Source organism: Gambusia affinis, linkage group LG18 (assembly GCF_019740435.1).
Source record: "Gambusia affinis linkage group LG18, SWU_Gaff_1.0, whole genome shotgun sequence".
Lineage (NCBI taxonomy): Eukaryota > Metazoa > Chordata > Actinopteri > Cyprinodontiformes > Poeciliidae > Gambusia > Gambusia affinis.
Window position 1 is genome coordinate 23696088 of NC_057885.1, and position 21467 is coordinate 23717554.

The following is a 21467-nucleotide window of genomic DNA, read 5'->3' on the forward strand; positions in this document are numbered from 1 at the left end:
GGTGCAGTTGGTAGAGCTGTTGCCTTGCAGCAAGAAGGTCCTGGGTTCGATTCCCGGCCCGGGGTCTTTCTGCATGGAGTTTGCATGTTCTCCCTGTGGATGGTGGGTTCTCTCCGGGTTCTCCGGCTTCCTCCCACAGTCCAAAAACATGACTGTCAGGTTAATTGGTTTCTCTAAATTCTCCCTAGGTGTGAGTGTGTGTGTGAGTGTGTTGTTTGTCTTGTGTGTCTCTGTGTTGCCCTGCGACAGACTGGCGACCTGTCCAGGGTGAACCCGCCTCTCACCCGGAACGTTAGCAGGAGAGGAACCGGCAACCCTCCTGACCCCATTAGGGACAAAGGTGAACAGAAAATGGATGGATGGATGGACGGATGATAATCCTCTCTCTGATGGCTCCCCATGTCAAGCAGATACAGTTATTAGAGTTACAAAATACAAGGCTGGAATATTTAGTGAGATAAATCCCACAATCCTTCCTGACTGGACGGGTTGTGAAACAATCAAATTAAAACTTTCTTCCCTTGTTTTGATTCCACAACCTTAAACTTTAGCTGAACATCTTCCTCCTTCTCTCAGTTCTCACTTACTGAAAATAAAAAGCACAACTGACAGAACTGTAAACAAATGTCTGCTAAAGGTCATTTAATAAATGTCACACTAACTGTTATTGTTGTTTCAGTCTAACTTTGGGTTGTCTGGTAGCTTTGGGTCTTCAGAACAGAAGAAGTGACTTAAACCCACACTGTGAACATGAAGGTTTAGTAAAAAGCATTTTGTTAAATTTATGCACTTGATTTTATAGAGCTTATTGAGAAATAGTGTTATGATCGGCCAAAAAGACACATTGGTGCTTCTAGTGCAACGTTTCTGCTAACTCACCACTGCAGGAAGCTGCAACTTGAGATAAATGAATTTGTGTTCTTGCTTGAGGCCCAAATGTTCCTTTATGCTGAAATGTGGAGCAGTCAGATGAGAGGGCCGATGTTGAAACCAGAGAGTAAATGTGTGGCTCCTTAATAGTGCATTATCAATCAATAATGCACTATATCGGGGGTCTCAAACTCCAGTCCTCGAGGGCCGCAGTCCTGCAACTTTTAGATGAGCCTCAGCTTCTTCTTCTTCTTTGTGGTTTTTATTGGCAGGTGACATCTAACGTCAAGATGTATTATCGCCATCTACTGTGCTGGAGTGTGGACCAGAGCATCTCCCCCCAATCTAAATTCTTACATATAATCCTGTTACCTTCAAAAATGCAATAACTGCTTTATTTATTTTATGTTTAATTAAAATCTTATTAAGCTTTAATGTTTCTATATCATATTTCCTAATTTCTTGTTTTAACTTCTCTCTACTTACTGTATATTTTTCACAATGAATAATTACATGTTCTACTGTTTCCATTTCCATACCACATTCACAACTACCTGTTGGATGTTTACCTATCAAATGTAGAGTTTTATTTAATCCAGTATGTCCAAGGCGCAATCTTGTCATTACTACTTGCTCTCTTCGATTTTCTCCTATTATTTCCATATTTCCTACTTTCTTTTGTATATGAAATAAATGACGACCTTTAGTTCCTTCTTCCCACAATTGTTGCCATTCAGATTTAATTTTGGTCTTAATAATTGATTTTATTTCAGATTTACAATACGTTATTTCCATAATTCTACTTTGTTTCAAAGACACCTTAGCTAAATGATCTGCCATTTCATTCCCTTCTATATTTTTATGGGCTGGAATCCACATAAACCTAATCTCTACTTGATTTCCCAGGGGTTTCCCAGGGCAGCCTTGTTGTCTGCAACGCATCAGGTTCTTGAGATCAGCAACTTCCGGCAGATGAGCAGCAGAAGCTGTGCACGCTGAGATGTGGGGGATTGGAGTGACCAGGGATCTTTGGCCAGGTTGTGGACAGCATGCACTCTCTTTCTCTGCATGCGTGACATCACACTTGTTGAGGAACACCTGAGCCACGTCCATGCAGAACGCGAGGAACGTCATGATAGCCTTTCTTGGGGTACCGTGTTCTTGATGATCTCTGCGATACAGCAGCCAGCTGTTGGCCAGAGCAAGATCCATGAAGTGCATAAGCATGCGAATCGTCCACTTCTTTGTTCGCACGCTCATCCTGTAGTAGCTCATCATTCTGTCTGATAAGTCTACCCCACCCATCTTTGCATTGTACTCCTCTACAATATTTAGTCGTCTGATGGTTAAGTAGCATTTGTCCTTCTTGGACCACCGCTGGCAGGTATTCTCTGGCTCCTTAGTGAGACTAGGGGTTGAACCAATTAGTCGACTAGTCGACTCTAGGACGTCTCGCGAGTTTTTACATTTCATGTCGACTAGTCGCAGTCATGTGATTGCCGGTGGTGACAGCCTGTGCTGATCTGACAGCACAGTAAACGTCACAAGACACAAGAAAAATAAGTTAATACATTAGTTTAAATGATATGTAGATGGATGCATATTTGTGGTTTTACAGTGTTTTTAAAAGGAGATGGAGTTGCAGCTGCAGTCAACTACAAAACACGAGCCGTCTAAAACTTGCCCCCTTCCCGCTAAGGATGTCACTTAGCCGGCTCGCGAATGTCTTTGTCACACGATCTAACTAATACATTATGATGTTATGTTGCTGATTAAATAAAGATCTGTGGTAATGCCATCTAAAAAATGTGCGTTTCCTTTTGAATGTTGGTTTCCCAGCAACTTATTATTTATCATAAACTATCCTGATGTTTTGTTGTTTCACTTGTTGCTGTTCTGTGTAAATGCCGTATTCTTCCGTGAAAACGGGTAATAAAGCCTGTAGTTACTCCAAAGCTTGGCGTCTTGCGTTGCTATGACATCACAACGACTAGTCACCTCGAAATCGACTCGACTTTTATCATGTTGACGTTGACTAGAAAATATCTTAAATGGTTCAATCTGCTGAGTCAGCAGAGCTTCCTGCCGCGCATCGGGCGGAGGAGAAGCAGGTGGTTTCGTTGAATTCAGCTGTAACCAAACGGGATCCGTTCATAACAAGTTTGGCTTGTGATGTTCCAAAAGCACCATGTAGTCAGTGTGATAATTTGACTCCTAGCCTATAGTAACTATCCAGAGATCATCAGCATCAGCCGGTGTTTAGAAAAAAAAAGTCAGACCCGACTTTGTGCAACAAACTTTTCCCTGCTGCTCACGAAGAATGATCTGTTTATTGCTCTTTTAATTCTCCATAATAGACTTAGTAAAAGCAGGAGAAGGGGAGTGTGTGTGTGTGTGTGGGGGGGGGGGGGCGGGGGGAGGGGTTTCAATATTTGCCGTGAAAATAGCTAATAAAGCCTCCAAGTAGTTGTGAAGGGTTTTTGCGCTTACGTCACTATGACATCACCGCGACTAGTCGACATCGACTCGACTATTATCATGATGTAGTCGACCTTAAAAAATATGTAGTCGTTCAACCCCTAAGTGAGACGGATTCTGGTCGGGCCTGAGCATGGCAGCCTTTGAGTATGCGATTCATGAAAGGCCTCACCTTCCAGAATTTGTCTGTTTTCCTGTCTTCAGGAATGTCGTCATCAATTACCACATTCAGATGGCTCCTCAGCTTGAAGAATCGGTCGCGTCTCATTGTGTCACTAATGGCAGGGACTCTCAGATTAGTGGACCAGAACATGCGGATTTGTGGGTAAGGGATGCAGGACATCAAGATGGATGCTCCAAAAAAGTGGTACATCTCTTCAACCGATGTGTTGAGAGATCTCCCACTTTTAGCTAATGACATAGAATTTGTACAGTCGGCAAGGACTTTCATCAGCTCTATGTCAACGTACTGTTCCATGTACTGCACCGGCGACATATCTGCTCTCTCGTCTTGTTGTTCATCAGCTCCTTGAAATGGGACTAAAATAGGGTTGAATGGAGCAGACTTCCAGTACTCTCTATTTCCATTTCTTGGTCCTGCCCTGTGACCTTGCACATCCTGGTCAGGTTCTGATAATAAAAATACAATACATTTTATTTGCAATATACTCAACTGAATGAAATAAAGTGCTAGGGAGCAAAAACATGGGAATTAGGTTATGTCTCACCATCATTCTCAAGATGCTGTTGTTTATGTTGTGGCTCACTCACATCGCTGTCAGTATCTTCACTTATGTCAGCAGCATCAGGTTGATAATCTGAATCAGAATCATCAAGTTGCTCCACAGTTGCTTCACATGGAGCGATTTCACCCACAGCAGGATCATCCTCTTCACCATCTGACAAATCTTCAATCTCAGAGTCATTTGCGATTGCATTTAGCAATCGTTCAGCTCTCAAAAAAGACATTCCCCCTGTAATGATAAAAATGCACAATCTATTTCCTTGTAATAGGAAATAAAAACTTGCTCCACTGGCAAATTATTCTACTTATTTTTTTGTGAAAGTTAGCTTGAAACAAGTGGTGATTGTCTAAAAACAAGTTACTTTTTACAGGATGAGTCTTATTTTAAGTGTAATAAGACTTATTTTGACTAGAAATAGACACAAATGCTCTTGGAAAAATTTTACGTTTTTGCACTGAAGGTAGACCTGATGTCCTTAAAGAAGTACGTCATGTTTACAGACGTTGTAGCTTGCTAATATTACTCAAATATATCAAATAAACATGCCACGTGAAGCTACAGACATTATTGTGCATAAATAAACTAGTTTCAATCATAAAATTTGATTAGGATTTTTACCTTGTCCATGTTTCTGTCGGGAGCTGCCGTAGAAGACGTTTGCTGTCATCCCCGCCATGGTTTTTTTTTTCAAATGAGTGTTATTTCATTATGAGACCACTAGGTGGTGCAGGCAAGGCCCCCAGATGAGGGCAATTGGTCAAAATTCTTACAAATTAAGTATCATGGTGCAGAACAGCAAAAATGTAATGTCCTCATATGAGGATGCAGGGTCTCAGGAGGAATGCCTGGATTTCTACTGTGATTAAATTACAAACAGGTGGTCAGTTTACTATCTTTTGCTAGCTTAGCACTTTTGGTAGCATTTGATTTTAATTAAGGATGTCTGATAACTCGGTATAAATGCAGTGGATCCCTGGTATCCACAGATTGACACCAGAGGTACCCTTGAGCTGAGATCCACACATATTTGAGATATTTTAATATTTCATACACCTTAATAAGTATATGATATATATCAGACTCATACTACACCTCCATTAAAATGGCTGCATCTGTTTCAGGAACAAGGTTACGGTGAAAACAATGACCTTTGTGTTGTTGGGGTCAGATTTGACCCAGTTTTTAGAAAATGGTTTGAAAACAATCATTTTTGCCCAAACTGAAACCCGTCACTTCACTGACGCTGTCAGCCACCAGGCCACTGACAACAAGCTCTTCTCCCAAACCAGAGTCCCATTAAACAGGGTTTCTCTTTTCACCTGTAGGTAAACTAAAGAACATGACCAGACATGCTTGAGATGCATGCAAAGTTCCAGGTAGACCCTGGAAACGCTGCCGGTTCATCACAGGTCAACACAAACACACAGGTCATAAGTTCCTCCATGCACATACCCAGACCGATTGACCTGACATTCCTGGTTTGGACTGTAGGAGGAACCCAGAGTGAAAACATGCCATGAAAAAACTGCATTCTTGTCATAAGACAACAATCCCAACATTTATCTGCTGTGCTACTCAGTAAGAATCACCCACCAAAAAAAACAAACAATGGAATAAAAAACTATTGCACTGGTAAAATGTAGTTTAAATTAAGGAGTCTTAGGTGAAAAAAACATGAGATAAAATCAGAATATAAATGAAGAATTGTCATTTTGTGTTTCTTCACTGTTTCAGGGTTTTATAAATTACTAAGTCATCCTTACTAAGATCTACACTGTGTGGCATCTAAACATGCATATTCATATTGTTCATGAATCCTCTGCAAAAACTGTTTTAAATTTCACTAATATATTCTTTCACAAATATTAACTTACAAATTAATCAGCCACTCCAGTTAATTTTGATTAATCCCAGGAGTTTTGAGTTGCTGTGTATTTAAAAACAGCTCCTGATCAAAAAACTCAACCACTTTCTAACTTCTGAGTCATCGTCCCTTTTTACCTAACAAACTGCAATAAGCTAGTAAAACAAAACTGTTGAAGATTTTCTGTTTTAGAGCCCATTACTGCACTCACACAGCACTTCTAGAAATCATTAATGATACTTTCATGACCTCAGATAATGAACTTGTCTCTACTTGTCCTGTTGGATCTCTGGGCTCTTTTCTGCACTGAATGCAGCGTCTGGATGACGTTCAGGTTCTGGTACTATCAGAAACAACCAGCTGTTGGTCTCAGTGACCAGGATCTCAGTGACCAGGCCTTCTAAAGGCCTTTAGTTGTGTTATCTTTGTCCAGATTGCATCTTTGACAGGAGTCTTTAAACCACATCAGTTCAATCAGTTAAATAATCACTTAGCTAAGAAAACAGACTGTCTTGGTCAAATCCAATAATTTGTCTTCTTTGGTAAAATAAAAATGTGATCATGGGTTATTTTGGTCTGATGATGATTAAGCTACTAAAATGTGAAGCTATGTAATAAATGTGATGTATACCCGTTTACATTGCTTTTCTAAAATCCAGTTACCGTCTTTATTTCCTCAACATTTCCTCTAGTTATTGTCAGTTATTATGCAACAGGATGTTTGGAGAGTTTCTGAATAACTTTCAATAACTGCCTGAAAACAGGATGGTCCAAGTTAAAAAACAAAACTGTGAAACTTTGTTTCAGTCAGTGTTTGTTTGACCACAAGATGGCGCACTTTTTCCATGAGTGAAAAACATAGCAGGTCCTGATTTAAATCTAGAAGAGCTCCCGTCTTAAGCAAAGCAAAAGAAATCCACAGGAATCGTTTTCCTTTTGCCTCAGTATCTCAGTGGTTTAAGAAACTAAAATATTACTTTGAATGAACAATTTACTCCCTTATTTGGCAGATTAATTTAAGAAAAGGTTTATTTTTAATTCATAAATGTATACAGACAATGAAAATCCACCCCTCCTATAATTTCCAGAGGAAAGCCTAAAAGTTAAAGTATGTCCATCTCATTCTAATTAGAACAGCATTTTTCATGCATAGATGAATTAAAGTTGCAGGCAGCAGCTACAGGAAGGCGACTCGTGAGGCTCTTTCCTCTGATTCTCCGTCTCCATGTTGGTTCATCTGTCTGCCAACAAAAAGAAGCTGAAAGACTGAAGTCATGTTACTGAATATGAAAGATGATGATGATATTAGTCACTTACTGTATATATGCAATACTGAGCGATTCAATCATGTACTTGAACGAGTGGCCCAGGAACAGCAGGAAACCAATCAGAGGCGGGACAAACATTAATATGTGGCAGCAGAAGAAGGCTGTGAACAAATCAGACAAACAAGTTATACATTTAACTTATAACATGGAAAAATGCTTTTCTATAAGTGCAAAAAAAAAAAAAAAAAAAAAACACTTGGTGCAACTAGCAAAATTATGAAATCAACTTAAAACTTGTAAGTAAATTCACTAAATATTTTATTTGAAGGGTAATGATATTTACAGTAGAAACTAGACAAAAAAAATAGTTGCAGTGCATCTACAATAACTCCCGACTTTCTCTTGACGATGCCCACATCCAGTCCTGCATCTCTGCTCCAACACCGTTGATCACACTAAATCAGGGGTCTCAAACTCCATCCTGGAGGGCCGCAGTCCTGCAGGTTTTAGATGTGCCACAGGTACAAAACACTGGAATGAAATGACTTAATTACCTCCACCTTGTGTAGATCAGTTCTCCAGAACCTTAATTATTCTATTCAGGTGGTGCAGCAGAGGCACATTTAAAAGTTGCAGGACTGGAGTTTGAGACCCCTGCACTAAAGGCTTGTTACCAGGCCGATCAAAACATTTGATTCTGGTGTTTCCTCATGTGCTCAGGAAAAAATAAAAATCCCTATAATAGTTGCAGTCTGGTGGCTCTCAGGGACTGGACCTGATCACGCTGCTTCACATGTATATTTAAATATTAAAGAGGTGAAACACAATGGTGGTGTAACACATGACTAAGACTGATATTTCATGTATAGCTAGAAAATATTAATATCCAGGTCTAGTACTAATCTGATTCACACTTTTTGCCTCGATGCCTCCAGGTTTTAATTCGACCTCATTGGATACTGTGAAATAGGAAGTGTTGTTTTCAGTGTTATTGGGGAGAAACAGGAACATTGAACGGTACCAGCGCTGCTTTCATGTCTTGCAAATCTCCAGGTTTCATAAACAATGACCCGCAAAACGAAGAACATGCCCAAGAATGCGAGAGTCAGGAGAGTGAACAGGACAATAAAGTGAATCCAGAAGTTGTCCATTAGAGAAGCTGTGAAGAAAATGAAACAAAAGCTGGAGATTATTTACCAGCTGTAGGATTATTTTAGATACAAAGTCCTTAAAACAACAACTTAGAATTGGTCATGGAAGAAAAATATTCTGATATCCATATATATTATAAGGTGGGAACAGAAAGATTCTGAATACACAAAGTGTGAAACAAAAATTATATTGTAAAATTTCCTCTTTTTTTCCACAATATGCCAGTAAATCAGAGCAAACCTTTTTCTGATAGGATGATTGGAATTATTTTAATTTGCAAAATTACTGACAAGTTTTTTTTCCTTTTCCCAAACTTTACGTTCACTTCCTTAGACGTTAGATGGTTGAATTAAAACTGAGTTGATTGGAGGAAAGGTTGATAATGATGAGTATTCTTACTGGAGAGCAATTTCCAAAAATTGCTTTAATAACAGAACAAGCATAGTGATCACTCTTCTGCATCTTTTGTCTGATAACTTCTGATTTTTTTTTTAAGATGAAGACAAAAACTATTTGATTTTACTTTTTTTAAAATGTCCTTCCTCACTTTTCAGTCATACTGTAGATGTCAGGGGTCTCAACCTCCAGGCCTCCAGTCTCTGTCCTGCAGTGTTTAGATGAGCCTCAAGTATAAAACACTGGAATGAAACGGCTTCATTTCCTCCTCCTGGTGTGGATCGGTTCTCCAGAACCTCAGTGACCCAATTATTCTGTTCAGATGGAGCAGCAGAGCCACATCTAAAGGTTGCAGGACAGCAACGCTCCAGGACTGTCACATATTCCACCTGACATATTCCTAACACTTGAATTACTCCCTAAATGTTCACTGACTAGTTATTCTTATTTAATCTGTATTGAGAGCAAATAAGAATTTGCTGTGTTAAATTAGAGCAAATAAACATTTGTTTCTAGGTTCTTTCAAAGTTGTATAAATCAATTTTTCTTACCTTTGAACAACCAAAATTACAATCTTACCTCCAGCAGCCATTGTAATAGGCTTGGTTCAGAGTTTGCCTGTGTACAAATCAAGTTTCCTTGTCAGTCAGCTGCAGGGAAATGTTTCTGACATAAGACTGTGTTGTTTAAGATACCTGGTCTGCATGAGGGTCCACAGCTGCTGCTGATCTGTGACCACTCACACCTGATCATCATCACCCTGATCTCCAGCTGCTGCCATTTTAAAAACACAGATCTTCCTCCTGCACAGAGTCAGATTGTTGTGAAACCCTCAGCAGTGAAGGAGTTAAACTCCAGTCCTGAGGGCCGCTGCCCTGCAACTTCTAGATGTGGCTCTGCTGCAAAACCTGAATGGAATAATTAGTACTGATGGACAAAAGAAGCCTGCGACAGACTGGCGACCTGTCCAGGGTGAACCCCGCCTCTCGCCTGGGATGCAGCTGGAGATAGGCACCAGCAACCCTCCTGACCCCATTTAGGGAAGAAGGGTGTAAAGAAAATGGATGGATGGATGGATGGACAAAAGAAGCTTCTCAGCCTGTTGCTTTGACTAAAGGTTCATCACTCGATGCTTCATTCGTTTCTCACTAGTGACATCTGCTGTTCAAACTGTGGCATCTCAGACAGAAATACTTAAAAAAATAGTAAATGCATATTAAATACAAATGCAATATTGTCACAAAGTTTTTGTCAAACTCAGGTTTAGTAATGAAGACAATTAAATCCTATTTAATTAATCTTTTTTAGTTATTAAAATTATTTTTAGCCAATCCTGGTGTCTGTTTTCTGTCATCAACTGATTTGACAATAAAGACATTTAATGTTTTAGTGAATTCAGAGTGCAGCTTGTTGGTCAGACAGTTTTCTTTTAGTTTTGATTTGCCTCCTGAAAAACTAAAATTATTCAAAAATTCTCTTTTTGTTGGATTTCTATTGGCTCTCTCATCTGATCCCTTATATTTTTACTCCTCAGCCAGAATTTTACTCGTCCAGCAGCTTTAAGTCTGTTTCTGCTGTGCAAGACTGATAAATGGTTGCAGAACAAAGAAATAGTGACAAGGTGAGAATTTTGGAGGTGAAGGTTTAATTATTGTTATTTAAGAATCAGTGAATCATCTCAAAGTTTTACAAGATGTCAGATTTTTTCTTCTTCCTGGCTCCTTTTCAATCAAGTTTATTTGTGTAGCACATTTCAGCAGCAATACAGTGTCAAAATATTTTACATAATAAAAACACAAATATAAAGACACAAAATATACCATAATCAACCATTGAGAAAACCATTAACGGACATTTCATTTTGACGAGTGTCATCATCAAAATCATTAATACACATGAACTATAAAAGTTTCCTTTTATTTCGGCCACTGCTGAAGACAAACACTCCTCTGATGCGATCAAGCAGCTCATCACGCTTTTATTTTGAAAACCGACACGCAAAATTAAGCAGTCACGTGACCCGTGCAGTGCGAGGCATCGTTTGTTGCAAGTCACGTGGTTTTCAGCAAGACGACACAAGCGGGGCTTCATCGGACACGCCCCCTTTTTTACTCGTCACACGATAAATATGACCTAAAACGGCGGTTTTCAAAGTGTGAGGCGCGCCTCCCCTGGGGGGCGCCAGAGCACTTTAGGGGAGGCGCGGTGCGAGGGAAAAAAATAAACCGGAAAAGCTATCTGCTTGCTGTCTACTGATGTGAGAGAAACGTCTTTTACGCACACGATCAACTCTGTGGATTTAGGAAAAAGTTGGTACTGTGGGGTGCGCGTGTGGAGCGGGGATCAGTGGAAATGTTTCCCACCTTAGAGGATGTTTTGGCCAGTGATGTCAGTAACGTTACTGACGTCAGACCACTTTTTTCCGTAACGAGTAATCTAATACGTTGCTATTTCAAATCCAGTAGTCAGACTACAGTTACTTATCAAAATCATTTTTGCGTTACTGCGTTACTATCTTCTTTTGTTATTTAATCGTATTTCCTCTACTCGTCTTGTCGAGTGACCGACGTCTCTATGCGACAGAAATGTTAAAAATGGGGGGAGATGCGTATTTTGTTGGTGGAAAAACTGGAACTATTTTGAGTTTCTGTCGCCAAGTCCGATTATTATAAGCGGCTTTGGGCTTCATTTTGTTAAAGTCGCTTGGAAATTTAATGAGTGGCGGGTTGCGCCTTTTTTGGCTCGTTTTTGAACGTGAAGTTACTCATTTGGGCTCGGAAATAAGCAGAGACTCACAATAAATCCCAGAATTTGTCCGTCATTAAGGTAGTTTTACTCAGTCTCTCCCTGTTCATCATTTCCCGGATGATCCGTCCCGCTGTGTCTTTGTTAATGTCAAGTTAATGTTTTACCTCTGAATGACGTCGAGCTTCACGTTGCGCTCCAGAAAACTGCAAACATCGAGACCAATATGAACAGCGCAATAAAGGTGAAAACAACCACGAATAAACGTGTTCGCAGTTGGCAATAGTTATAATGGCAAGTTAGCACCGTTATAATTATTAATATTACGGTAAGTGTCGCAGCCATCGGAGCTGTGGAGCTGCAGGAGGAGCTCTGTACGCTGCGACATCAAACTCAGGGCCGTAACGCAGAATCTGGAGGCTGGGGGGAGGGGGGCTTTAAAATCCTTCTTAGAGTTTTCCAGACAACAGTGGACCACACAAATTACTCATGTTTTTTATTTTTTTTGTACAATCTCCTCTTCAGTTCAACCTTATCAGTGGAGACACATTGTTGATGTTACCATTATAAAATAACTTACAATTAAGTTTTGGCAAAGCTCAATGTGATTTTCACAGGAGGCAGAGCGTTGTTGTTAGCACCTGCTGAAAGTAACTAAAAAGTTACTTTTAGTGTAACTTAGTTACTTTCCAAGTCAAGTAGTCAGTAATATAACTAAGTTACTATTTCAAGGAGTAATCAGTAGTCCGATTAAAGTTACTTTTTCAAAGTAACTATGCCATCACTGGTTTTGGCCAGAGCGGGGCTGCAGGTGGAGTTTTTAGAACTCCGCCCCCACGGGGCAGCAGGCATTAAGCTCCTTGAAGGGGGGCTCACCCTTTCATACTTTGAAAACCCCTGACCTAAAATAAACACTCAACTAAAATCAGTGGATTATTTCAAGATGTCTGAGGCTCATTGTTCCCAACTCAAACATGTTTTATGGATAATTTTAAGTTAAATCAAACTTAAATGGGGAATTCAACGATGATTTGAGTTGATTATGATGTGACCAGTAGAGGGGGTTGATCTTTTTAGGCAAGACGCACCAGAGCACGGAGTAGTCTACAATGATTTATTAACCAATTTCATTAAAACATTTTTCTTTTAAAACATGGCCTCAGGCCCACTACTCAGCCCCTAGAAGGAAAAGGCATCAAAATAAGGACAATTTAAGTTATTCCCAACAAAATGAATGAACAAACAAAACAAATTAGTAAATCAAAACAAAGGAAAGCAAACAAATTAGTAATTTAAATAATAAACAAACAAACGGCAAAGAAAAGAACACAACCACTGCAAACGATGGGACAAATTGTCGTTGTCCGACTTCTAATGTCTTTTCACGGGGGGCCAGAGGAGTCGTGCCCCGCTCGTTCCGCCAGCCCAAGTGTCAGCAGGCTCCGTCGAGAGCGGCCCAAACAAAACCGGCAAGACAAGACAAGACAGCAGGAGCGTCCAGCGCTGCAACTCCGAAAGAATCCTAAATTAGAAAACTCGTTAACCCTGGATTCAGGTAAGAAATTAAATTTTAAACAGGTAGCTTACCCAGATGTGGTGACACAGCCGACCAGGGAGGGAGCGGATCAGCAGGCGAGGGCTGGATGGAAGCCGCTCGCCGCACCAGCCGCCAACGCCAGCTGCGCAACACTGCAGAAACGCACGGCAGGTATTGCACCAGAACCCGACAGCAATCCCAGCCCAGATGGCAAAAATGGCATTTACTATTTTGGATGAGTGGATCGAGCACACCAGCCACTTGGGCAGCCGACATACAGTAAGGAAACAATGCACACGCACCTCGCAGCGGACTGCTCAGCTATAAAGCTATCTGCCCCGCCCACGAATCAGTCGCTACACCTGGTGTGTGTAGTTGGGAGGGTGGAACATCCCACCACATTAAGAAACTGTTTGTTTCTTTTAAAGTAAAAACTAAAAGCCACTTGTGATTCATTTGCAGTTGAAGAACCAAATTATGGCAAATCACCAACTTTCATCTAAAGTGAATGTGATGCAGCATTTGTTGCACTTCTTTCCCTGTTATCGTGTTAAACCAAGACAGAAATGGTTGTCTGAGTTTAGCTGGCTGTGTAACAAAACAGACTAATTTGTTCTTTTTGCATGAGCTTTTTATTTTTTACAGAATAAAGTTGTGCTAAACTCAGACTCCTACAAATTCAGTTGCCTGAGTTTGAAGACATAAAACATGGAGACAATTATCAATCTGTAAATGCTGCAATTTCTTTTAAAGTTGCCTAGCGATAGAGCAAAAAAAGAGGAAGATTTTCATAACGACAGATAGCTTTCTTTAGGAATCAGTTCTCAGTCCAGGTTTCAGCATTTAGTCGAGGATTCCTGTGGCTTTCATAAACAAATGGTTTAAGGTAGTAGCACTGGAAGTCGTCCCAGCAATTCTTACCTGCAAGAAAAAGGAAAGCACAAGTATTTTTCCAACCAGTCCAAAAGGATGAGGGTGGTAGCAGAAGAGAAGGAATTGATGATAATACCATGCGTGTTCAAATTTATGTAAAAAACTATCCTCTAAATCAGGCAAGTAAAACATATTTTTACCTCCAGCGTTCATGTACAATCAATGCTGCCCTGTGCTGTTATTAGGCTCTCCGGGACACCAGATTGTATAGTGGAAAGGAGTACCATCGCTCCAGAACCACTGATTCTCCTGGAAAATAAGTTAAATTTAATTGGAGTTTATGCATATGGAGCAAAATAAAAATGTTGCGACAAATGAAATACCTCCTGTGCATCACTGCCTCCAATCCAGGTGTCTTTATATCTTTATATCACTGTCAGCCTCTGGATCTCGTTGCCTTCCTCCATGTCATGAACCGATGCAAGGTCTGCCTTCATGGACTGGCAGTTGTTCTACACATGGTGTTCAAATAAAGGACTGAGACACTAATACGTCTCAATCTGAGAAATACACTGAACCTTTTATTTCCTCAGCTCTGGCCCAACTCATGGGCCGTTGAACCCAGTCCATCCACTGGGGCAGTCGGTTGACCTCTTCACCAGGTCACTCTTTGCTGACAACAAATATGGAAACTCTAGTTAGAGTGAAGGTGGGAAACATGTTCATGGTTTGAACCTTCATATAGATTAAATTCAGCTTGATGGAAACAAAAAATTAACCTAAATGTCCTAAAAGCAAAGACAGGCACAAAGGAAATATTTACAAAGGAACTGCTGCTGTCCAACACGTTCCTCCATCTACTGTCCAACACGTTCCTCCATCTACTGTTCAACACGTTCCTCCATCTGCTGTCCAACACGTTCCTCCATCTGCTGTCCAACACGTTCCTCCATCTGCTGTCCAACACGTTCCTCCATCTACTGTCCAACACGTTCCTCCATCTGCTGTCCAACACGTTCCTCCATCTGCTGTCCAACACGTTCCTCCATCTGCTGTCCAACACGTTACTCCATCTACTGTTCAACACGTTCCTCCATCTCCTGTCCAACACGTTCCTCCATCTGCTGTCCAACACGTTCCTCCATCTGCTGTCCAACACGTTCCTCCATCTGCTGTCCAACACGTTCCTCCATCTACTGTCCAACACGTTCCTCCATCTACTGTCCAACACGTTACTCCATCTACTGTCCAACACGTTCCTCCATCTCCTGTCCAACACGTTCCTCCATCTGCTGTCCAACACGTTACTCCATCTACTGTCCAACACGTTCCTCCATCTCCTGTCCAACACGTTCCTCCATCTACTGTCCAACACGTTCCTCTTTCTGCTGTTCAACACGTTCCTCTTTCTGCTGTTCAACACGTTCCTCTTTCTACTGTCCAACACGTTCCTCCATCTACTGTCCAACACGTTCCTCCATCTACTGTCCAACACGTTCCTCCATCTACTGTCCAACACGTTCCTCTTTCTGCTGTCCAACACGTTCCTCCATCTACTGTCCAACACGTTCCTCCATCTCCTGTCCAACACGTTCCTCCATCTACTGTCCAACACGTTCCTCCATCTACTGTCCAACACGTTCCTCTTTCTGCTGTCCAACACGTTCCTCCATCTACTGTCCAACACGTTCCTCCATCTACTGTCCAACACGTTCCTCCATCTACTGTCCAACACGTTCCTCCATCTACTGTCCAACACGTTCCTCTTTCTGCTGTCCAACACGTTCCTCCATCTACTGTCCAACACGTTCCTCCATCTACTGTCCAACACGTTCCTCCATCTACTGTCCAACACGTTCCTCCATCTACTGTCCAACACGTTCCTCCATCTGCTGTCCAACACGTTCCTCCATCTACTGTCCAACACGTTCCTCCATCTGCTGTCCAACACGTTCCTCCATCTGCTGTCCAACACGTTCCTCCATCTGCTGTCCAACACGTTACTCCATCTACTGTTCAACACGTTCCTCCATCTCCTGTCCAACACGTTCCTCCATCTGCTGTCCAACACGTTCCTCCATCTGCTGTCCAACACGTTCCTCCATCTGCTGTCCAACACGTTCCTCCATCTACTGTCCAACACGTTCCTCCATCTACTGTCCAACACGTTCCTCCATCTCCTGTCCAACACGTTCCTCCATCTCCTGTCCAACACGTTCCTCCATCTGCTGTCCAACACGTTACTCCATCTACTGTCCAACACGTTCCTCCATCTACTGTCCAACACGTTCCTCCATCTACTGTCCAACACGTTCCTCTTTCTGCTGTCCAACACGTTCCTCCATCTACTGTCCAACACGTTCCTCCATCTACTGTCCAACACGTTCCTCCATCTACTGTCCAACACGTTCCTCTTTCTGCTGTCCAACACGTTCCTCCATCTACTGTCCAACACGTTCCTCCATCTCCTGTCCAACACGTTCCTCCATCTACTGTCCAACACGTTCCTCCATCTACTGTCCAACACGTTCCTCTTTCTGCTGTCCAACACGTTCCTCCATCTACTGTCCAACACGTTCCTCTTTCTGCTGTCCAACACGTTCCTCCATCTACTGTCCAACACGTTCCTCCATCTACTGTCCAACACGTTCCTCTTTCTGCTGTCCAACACGTTCCTCCATCTACTGTCCAACACGTTCCTCCATCTACTGTCCAACACGTTCCTCTTTCTGCTGTCCAACACGTTCCTCCATCTCCTGTCCAACACGTTCCTCCATCTACTGTCCAACACGTTCCTCCATCTACTGTCCAACACGTTCCTCCATCTACTGTCCAACACGTTCCTCCATCTACTGTCCAACACGTTCCTCCATCTACTGTCCAACACGTTCCTCTTTCTGCTGTCCAACACGTTCCTCCATCTACTGTCCAACACGTTCCTCCATCTCCTGTCCAACACGTTCCTCCATCTACTGTCCAACACGTTCCTCCATCTCCTGTCCAACACGTTCCTCCATCTACTGTCCAACACGTTCCTCTTTCTGCTGTCCAACACGTTCCTCCATCTACTGTCCAACACGTTCCTCCATCTACTGTCCAACACGTTCCTCCATCTACTGTCCAACACGTTCCTCCATCTCCTGTCCAACATGTTCCTCCATCTGCTGTCCAACACGTTCCTCCATCTACTGTCCAACACGTTCCTCTTTCTGCTGTCCAACACGTTCCTCTTTCTGCTGTTCAACACGTTCCTCTTTCTGCTGTTCAACACGTTCCTCCATCTACTGTCCAACACGTTCCTCCATCTCCTGTCCAACACGTTCCTCCATCTCCTGTCCAACATGTTCCTCCATCTGCTGTCCAACACGTTCCTCCATCTACTGTCCAACACGTTCCTCTTTCTGCTGTCCAACACGTTCCTCTTTTTGAATACCAAGAAAGGCGTCAGGCCATCGGCTCATTTTGTCAACTGTTTAATGTTTTAAAGAAAAACTCTCTGTTTTATGAATTGAAAACTTCAATGATCTTTTTCAGTGGGAATTTGTTTACTCTGAGATTTATTGTTGTTTATTGTTTTGTATTCATTTTTCTCTGGAGAAAGATAACTGGATCCTTTAACTTTTCCACAAAATAAGTCTTTACTCTTGACAAGAGATTACAAAATTTGTACCTTCAAAATAACCAAAAAGTTTACTTTCTAAGCAAAAAAATATATTTTTTTACGTATTTGCTTTGTGATGTTTCACTGTCGTGCTTGAAGTTCTTGTTTTAAGTAACAAAGACGATGTGTATGATGACCAAGCACTTCACACTTATGCTTCTTTAGTTCTTCGATGATAGAGATTAAAGTATAAAGAGGACTAGCTTGTCACGTAGAACTTTCCACTTCTGTATATTAATGACTGAACCTCTCTTAAGATGTTTTACCACCTTATTTAGTTATATTTTGGTGACACTTTATTTGACAGCTTTGTCTTGCGCAACACAGAGCTAAAGTTGTCTTGTTTCTCTGTCTATATTTGGTAGTGAATCAGCAAAATCCCTTTGAGTCTTTGAGAAAGCCATTTTAATGTTAGCGCAACAGGATTGTTCAGTCAAATTGTTAAGGTCATTCGACACACAGCTGAGGTTCTCCATGTCCTTCAGACAACAGTTTTAGAGTTTGTAATGTTCGAGAACTCTTGACAATACTGTAGGGTTAGAGTTAACCCTCATGACCTAAACTATCTGCCTGTAATAGAGCCATAAAATCTCTGCAAGAGTTTCTATTCGTCAGTGTTTCCAAATGTTTCTTCCTGTCATTCTGAGGGGAAGCATTTGGTTCTTGTTGACATCATTTCTTTGTATCTCTCCTGCAATTGTTATGAAATTATTGAGAACACAATAATGCTTATAAAACACTTTGTTGTAGCCAACTATTTTGTCTGTGATAAGTTTAAATAATAAAGGCAATAATCATTGACCACATGTGTTGGTACATTTGTCAACTTTTGCTTATCCTCTTGGCTCCATAAAATCCATCTATGGGCAGCAAATGGCCCGCAGGCCACACTTTGGACCAACCCTGGATTAAACAGAAAGCTGAAGTGTGCAGACCTCCTGCAGTGACCTTTGAACTGTAATGTTCCAGTTATTACGGTTCAAAGGCAACAATGAACAGGCGTCTTGATTTAACGAAACTCAACCAGTCCACACATCAGTATTGTCAGAAGGACATTGAATATAGATCAGGGGTCTCAAACTCCAGTCCTGGAGGGCCGCAGTCCTGCAGGTTTTAGATGTGGCACAGGTACAAAACACTGGAATGAAATGGCTTAATTACCTCCACCTTGTGTAGATCAGTTCTCCAGAGCCTTAATTATTCTATTCAGGTGCAGCAGAGGCTCATCTAAAAGTTGCAGGACTGCGGCCCTCGAGGACTGGAGTTTGAGACCCCTGATATATTGATTATTATTGATTATTATTGATTGATAATGCACTATATCTTCATTAAGGAGCCACACATTTACTCTCTGGTTTCAACATCGGCCCTCTCAATCTGACTGCAACACATTTCAGCATAAAGGAACATTTGGGCCTCAAGCAAGAACACAAATTCATTTATCTCAAGTTGCAGCTTCCTGCAGTGGTGAGTTAGCAGAAACGTTGCACTAGAAGCACCAATGTGTCTTTTTGGCCGATCATAACACTATTTCTCAATAAGCTCTATAAAATCAAGTGCATAGATTTAACAAAATGCTTTTTACTAAACCTTCATGTTCACAGTGTGGGTTTAAGTCACTTCTTCTGTTCTGAAGACCCAAAGCTACCAGACAACCCAAAGTTAGACTGAAACAACAATAACAGTTAGTGTGACATTTATTAAATGACCTTCAGCAGACATTTGTTTACCGTTCTGTCAGTTGTGCTTTTTATTTTCAGTAAGTGAGAACTGAGAGAAGGAGGAAGATGTTCAGCTAAAGTTTAAGGTTGTGGAATCAAAACAAGGGAAGAAAGTTTTAATTTGATTGTTTCACAACCCGTCCAGTCAGGAAGGATTGTGGGATTTATCTCACTAAATATTCCAGCCTTGCATCCTGTAACTCTAATAACTGCATCTGCTTGACATGGGGAGCCATCACTCCATGATGTGAGTCTGCTGTTCCACCACATCCCAAAGGTTTCTGTTGGTTCTGGTGACTGTGGAGGCCAGTCGAGTTCAGTGACCTCATTGTTCAAGAAACCAGTGTGAGATGGTTGGTGCTTCATGACATGGAGTGTTATCCTGATGGAAGGAGCCATCAGAAGATGGTTCACTGTGGTCACACAGGGATGGACATTCAGCAGCGACACTCAGGTAGGCTGTGGCTTTGACACGATGCTCAGTTGGTGCTAATGGGTCCAAAGTACCAGGAAAGTATCCCCCCACCATAACATCAAAGTACCAGGAAAGTATCCCCCCACCATAACATCAAAGTACCAGGAAAGTATCCCCCCACCATAACATCACCATCACAGTCTGAACTGTTGGTACCAGACAGGATGGATTCATGTTTCTTCTTGTTGACGTCAAACTCTGGTCTTTCCATCTGAATGTTGCAGCAGAAATCCAGACTCATCAGACCTGGCAACATCTTTCCAATCTTCTGTTGTCCAGTTTTGGTGAGTCTGTGTGAATTGTAGCCTCAGTTTCCTGTTCTTAGCTGACAGGAGGGTCACCTGCTGTGGTCATCTGCTGCTGTAGCTCAGCCGCCTCACGGTTTGACATGTGGTGGGATCAGAGATGCTCTTCTGCAGACCTCGGTTGTATCAAGTTATTGTTGTCGTTCTATCAGCTTGAACCAATTTGTCCGTTCTTCTTTGACCTTTGACCTCAACAAGGCATTCATGCCCACAGAACTGAGGCTCACTGGATATTTTCTCTCTTTTCGGACCATTTTTTGTAAACTCTAGAGATGGTTGCATGAAATCCCCAGCAGATCAATAGTTTCTGAAAGACTCAGACCAGCCCGTCTGGAACCAACAACCATGCCACGTTCCCCGTTCTGATGCTCGGTTTGAACTGCAGCGGATCGTCTTGACCTTTTCTACATGCATAAATGCATTGAGTTGCTGCCATGTGATTGGCTGATTCGACATTTCCATTAATGAGCAGTTGTACCTAATAAAGTGTCCGGTGAGTGTACTTCTCAAGTTTTAAAACAGTACAACACTATAATAAAATCTTGACATGAATTGTACGATGGATGACTTAATCATCTGTTTCTATAGCAGAATCACATTAACTTTGGTTCTATCCAACTGTAATTGTGAATGTTAAGCAAAACATTCGAAATGTTAAAAAAAAGAACTATTGAAAATGCAAATGTGCACTCAAGTCAAAGAGAGCAGAGAGAGAGAGAAATAAGAAAATGAATCTAAGAGAAACAATGATGGAAAGTTCAAAGGGATTATGTGAATGGTAACTAAAGAGTGCAGAAAAAATGCCAAAGAAATTAAAGTTGAACTTCAAGGTCAATGTACATCAGTTCCCGGTTGCACCATCTGTCGTTTGAGCCAAAGTGGATTTCATAACCAAGTATGGATGCAAAACATGAAGGAAGCTGGACTGGAATTTGCCACAATGCATATTGACAAGCCACAAAACTTCTTTGGTCAGATGAAACAAAACTTTATGATGACAAACTCAAAATGAAGCAGACCAAGAAAAAACTCTGTCCCACTGAGAAACATCTTGGCCATGTTCTGGGCTGCTTTGCTGCAGCTTTAATCTGTTCTGGACACAATCAAATCTCAAGACTATAAAAGGCATTTTGGAGAGAAATGTTCTGCCTGGTGTCAGAAAGCTTGTCCTCCGTCACAATCATAGGCCTTCCAGCAGGATAGTGACCTAAAACATGCAGCTTAAAACACCCAACACTGGCAAAAAGCAAAACATTGGATTCTTCTGTAAATGCTACTGAACATCTGTGGACGGACAGAAACATGTCACCTGGAGAAAACAAACTTCAAACCTGAGAGCAGTTTGGCCCGACAACCTGTGGACCGTTACAGATCAT

At 41.5% G+C, this 21467-nt stretch overlaps 2 long non-coding RNA genes across 2 annotated transcripts; both read right to left on the minus strand.

The window, feature by feature from the left end:
* Positions 1–12779: 12779 nt before the first annotated feature.
* LOC122821091 lies at positions 12780–13347 on the minus strand. Its single transcript, XR_006368898.1, has 3 exons — positions 13284–13347; positions 13107–13208; positions 12780–13041 (listed from the first exon to the last, which is right to left on the minus strand). It is a non-coding gene; the product is annotated as an uncharacterized LOC122821091 (long non-coding RNA).
* Positions 13348–13668: 321 nt separating this feature from the next.
* LOC122821099 lies at positions 13669–14465 on the minus strand. Its single transcript, XR_006368908.1, has 3 exons — positions 14313–14465; positions 14130–14238; positions 13669–13977 (listed from the first exon to the last, which is right to left on the minus strand). It is a non-coding gene; the product is annotated as an uncharacterized LOC122821099 (long non-coding RNA).
* Positions 14466–21467: the final 7002 nt, after the last annotated feature.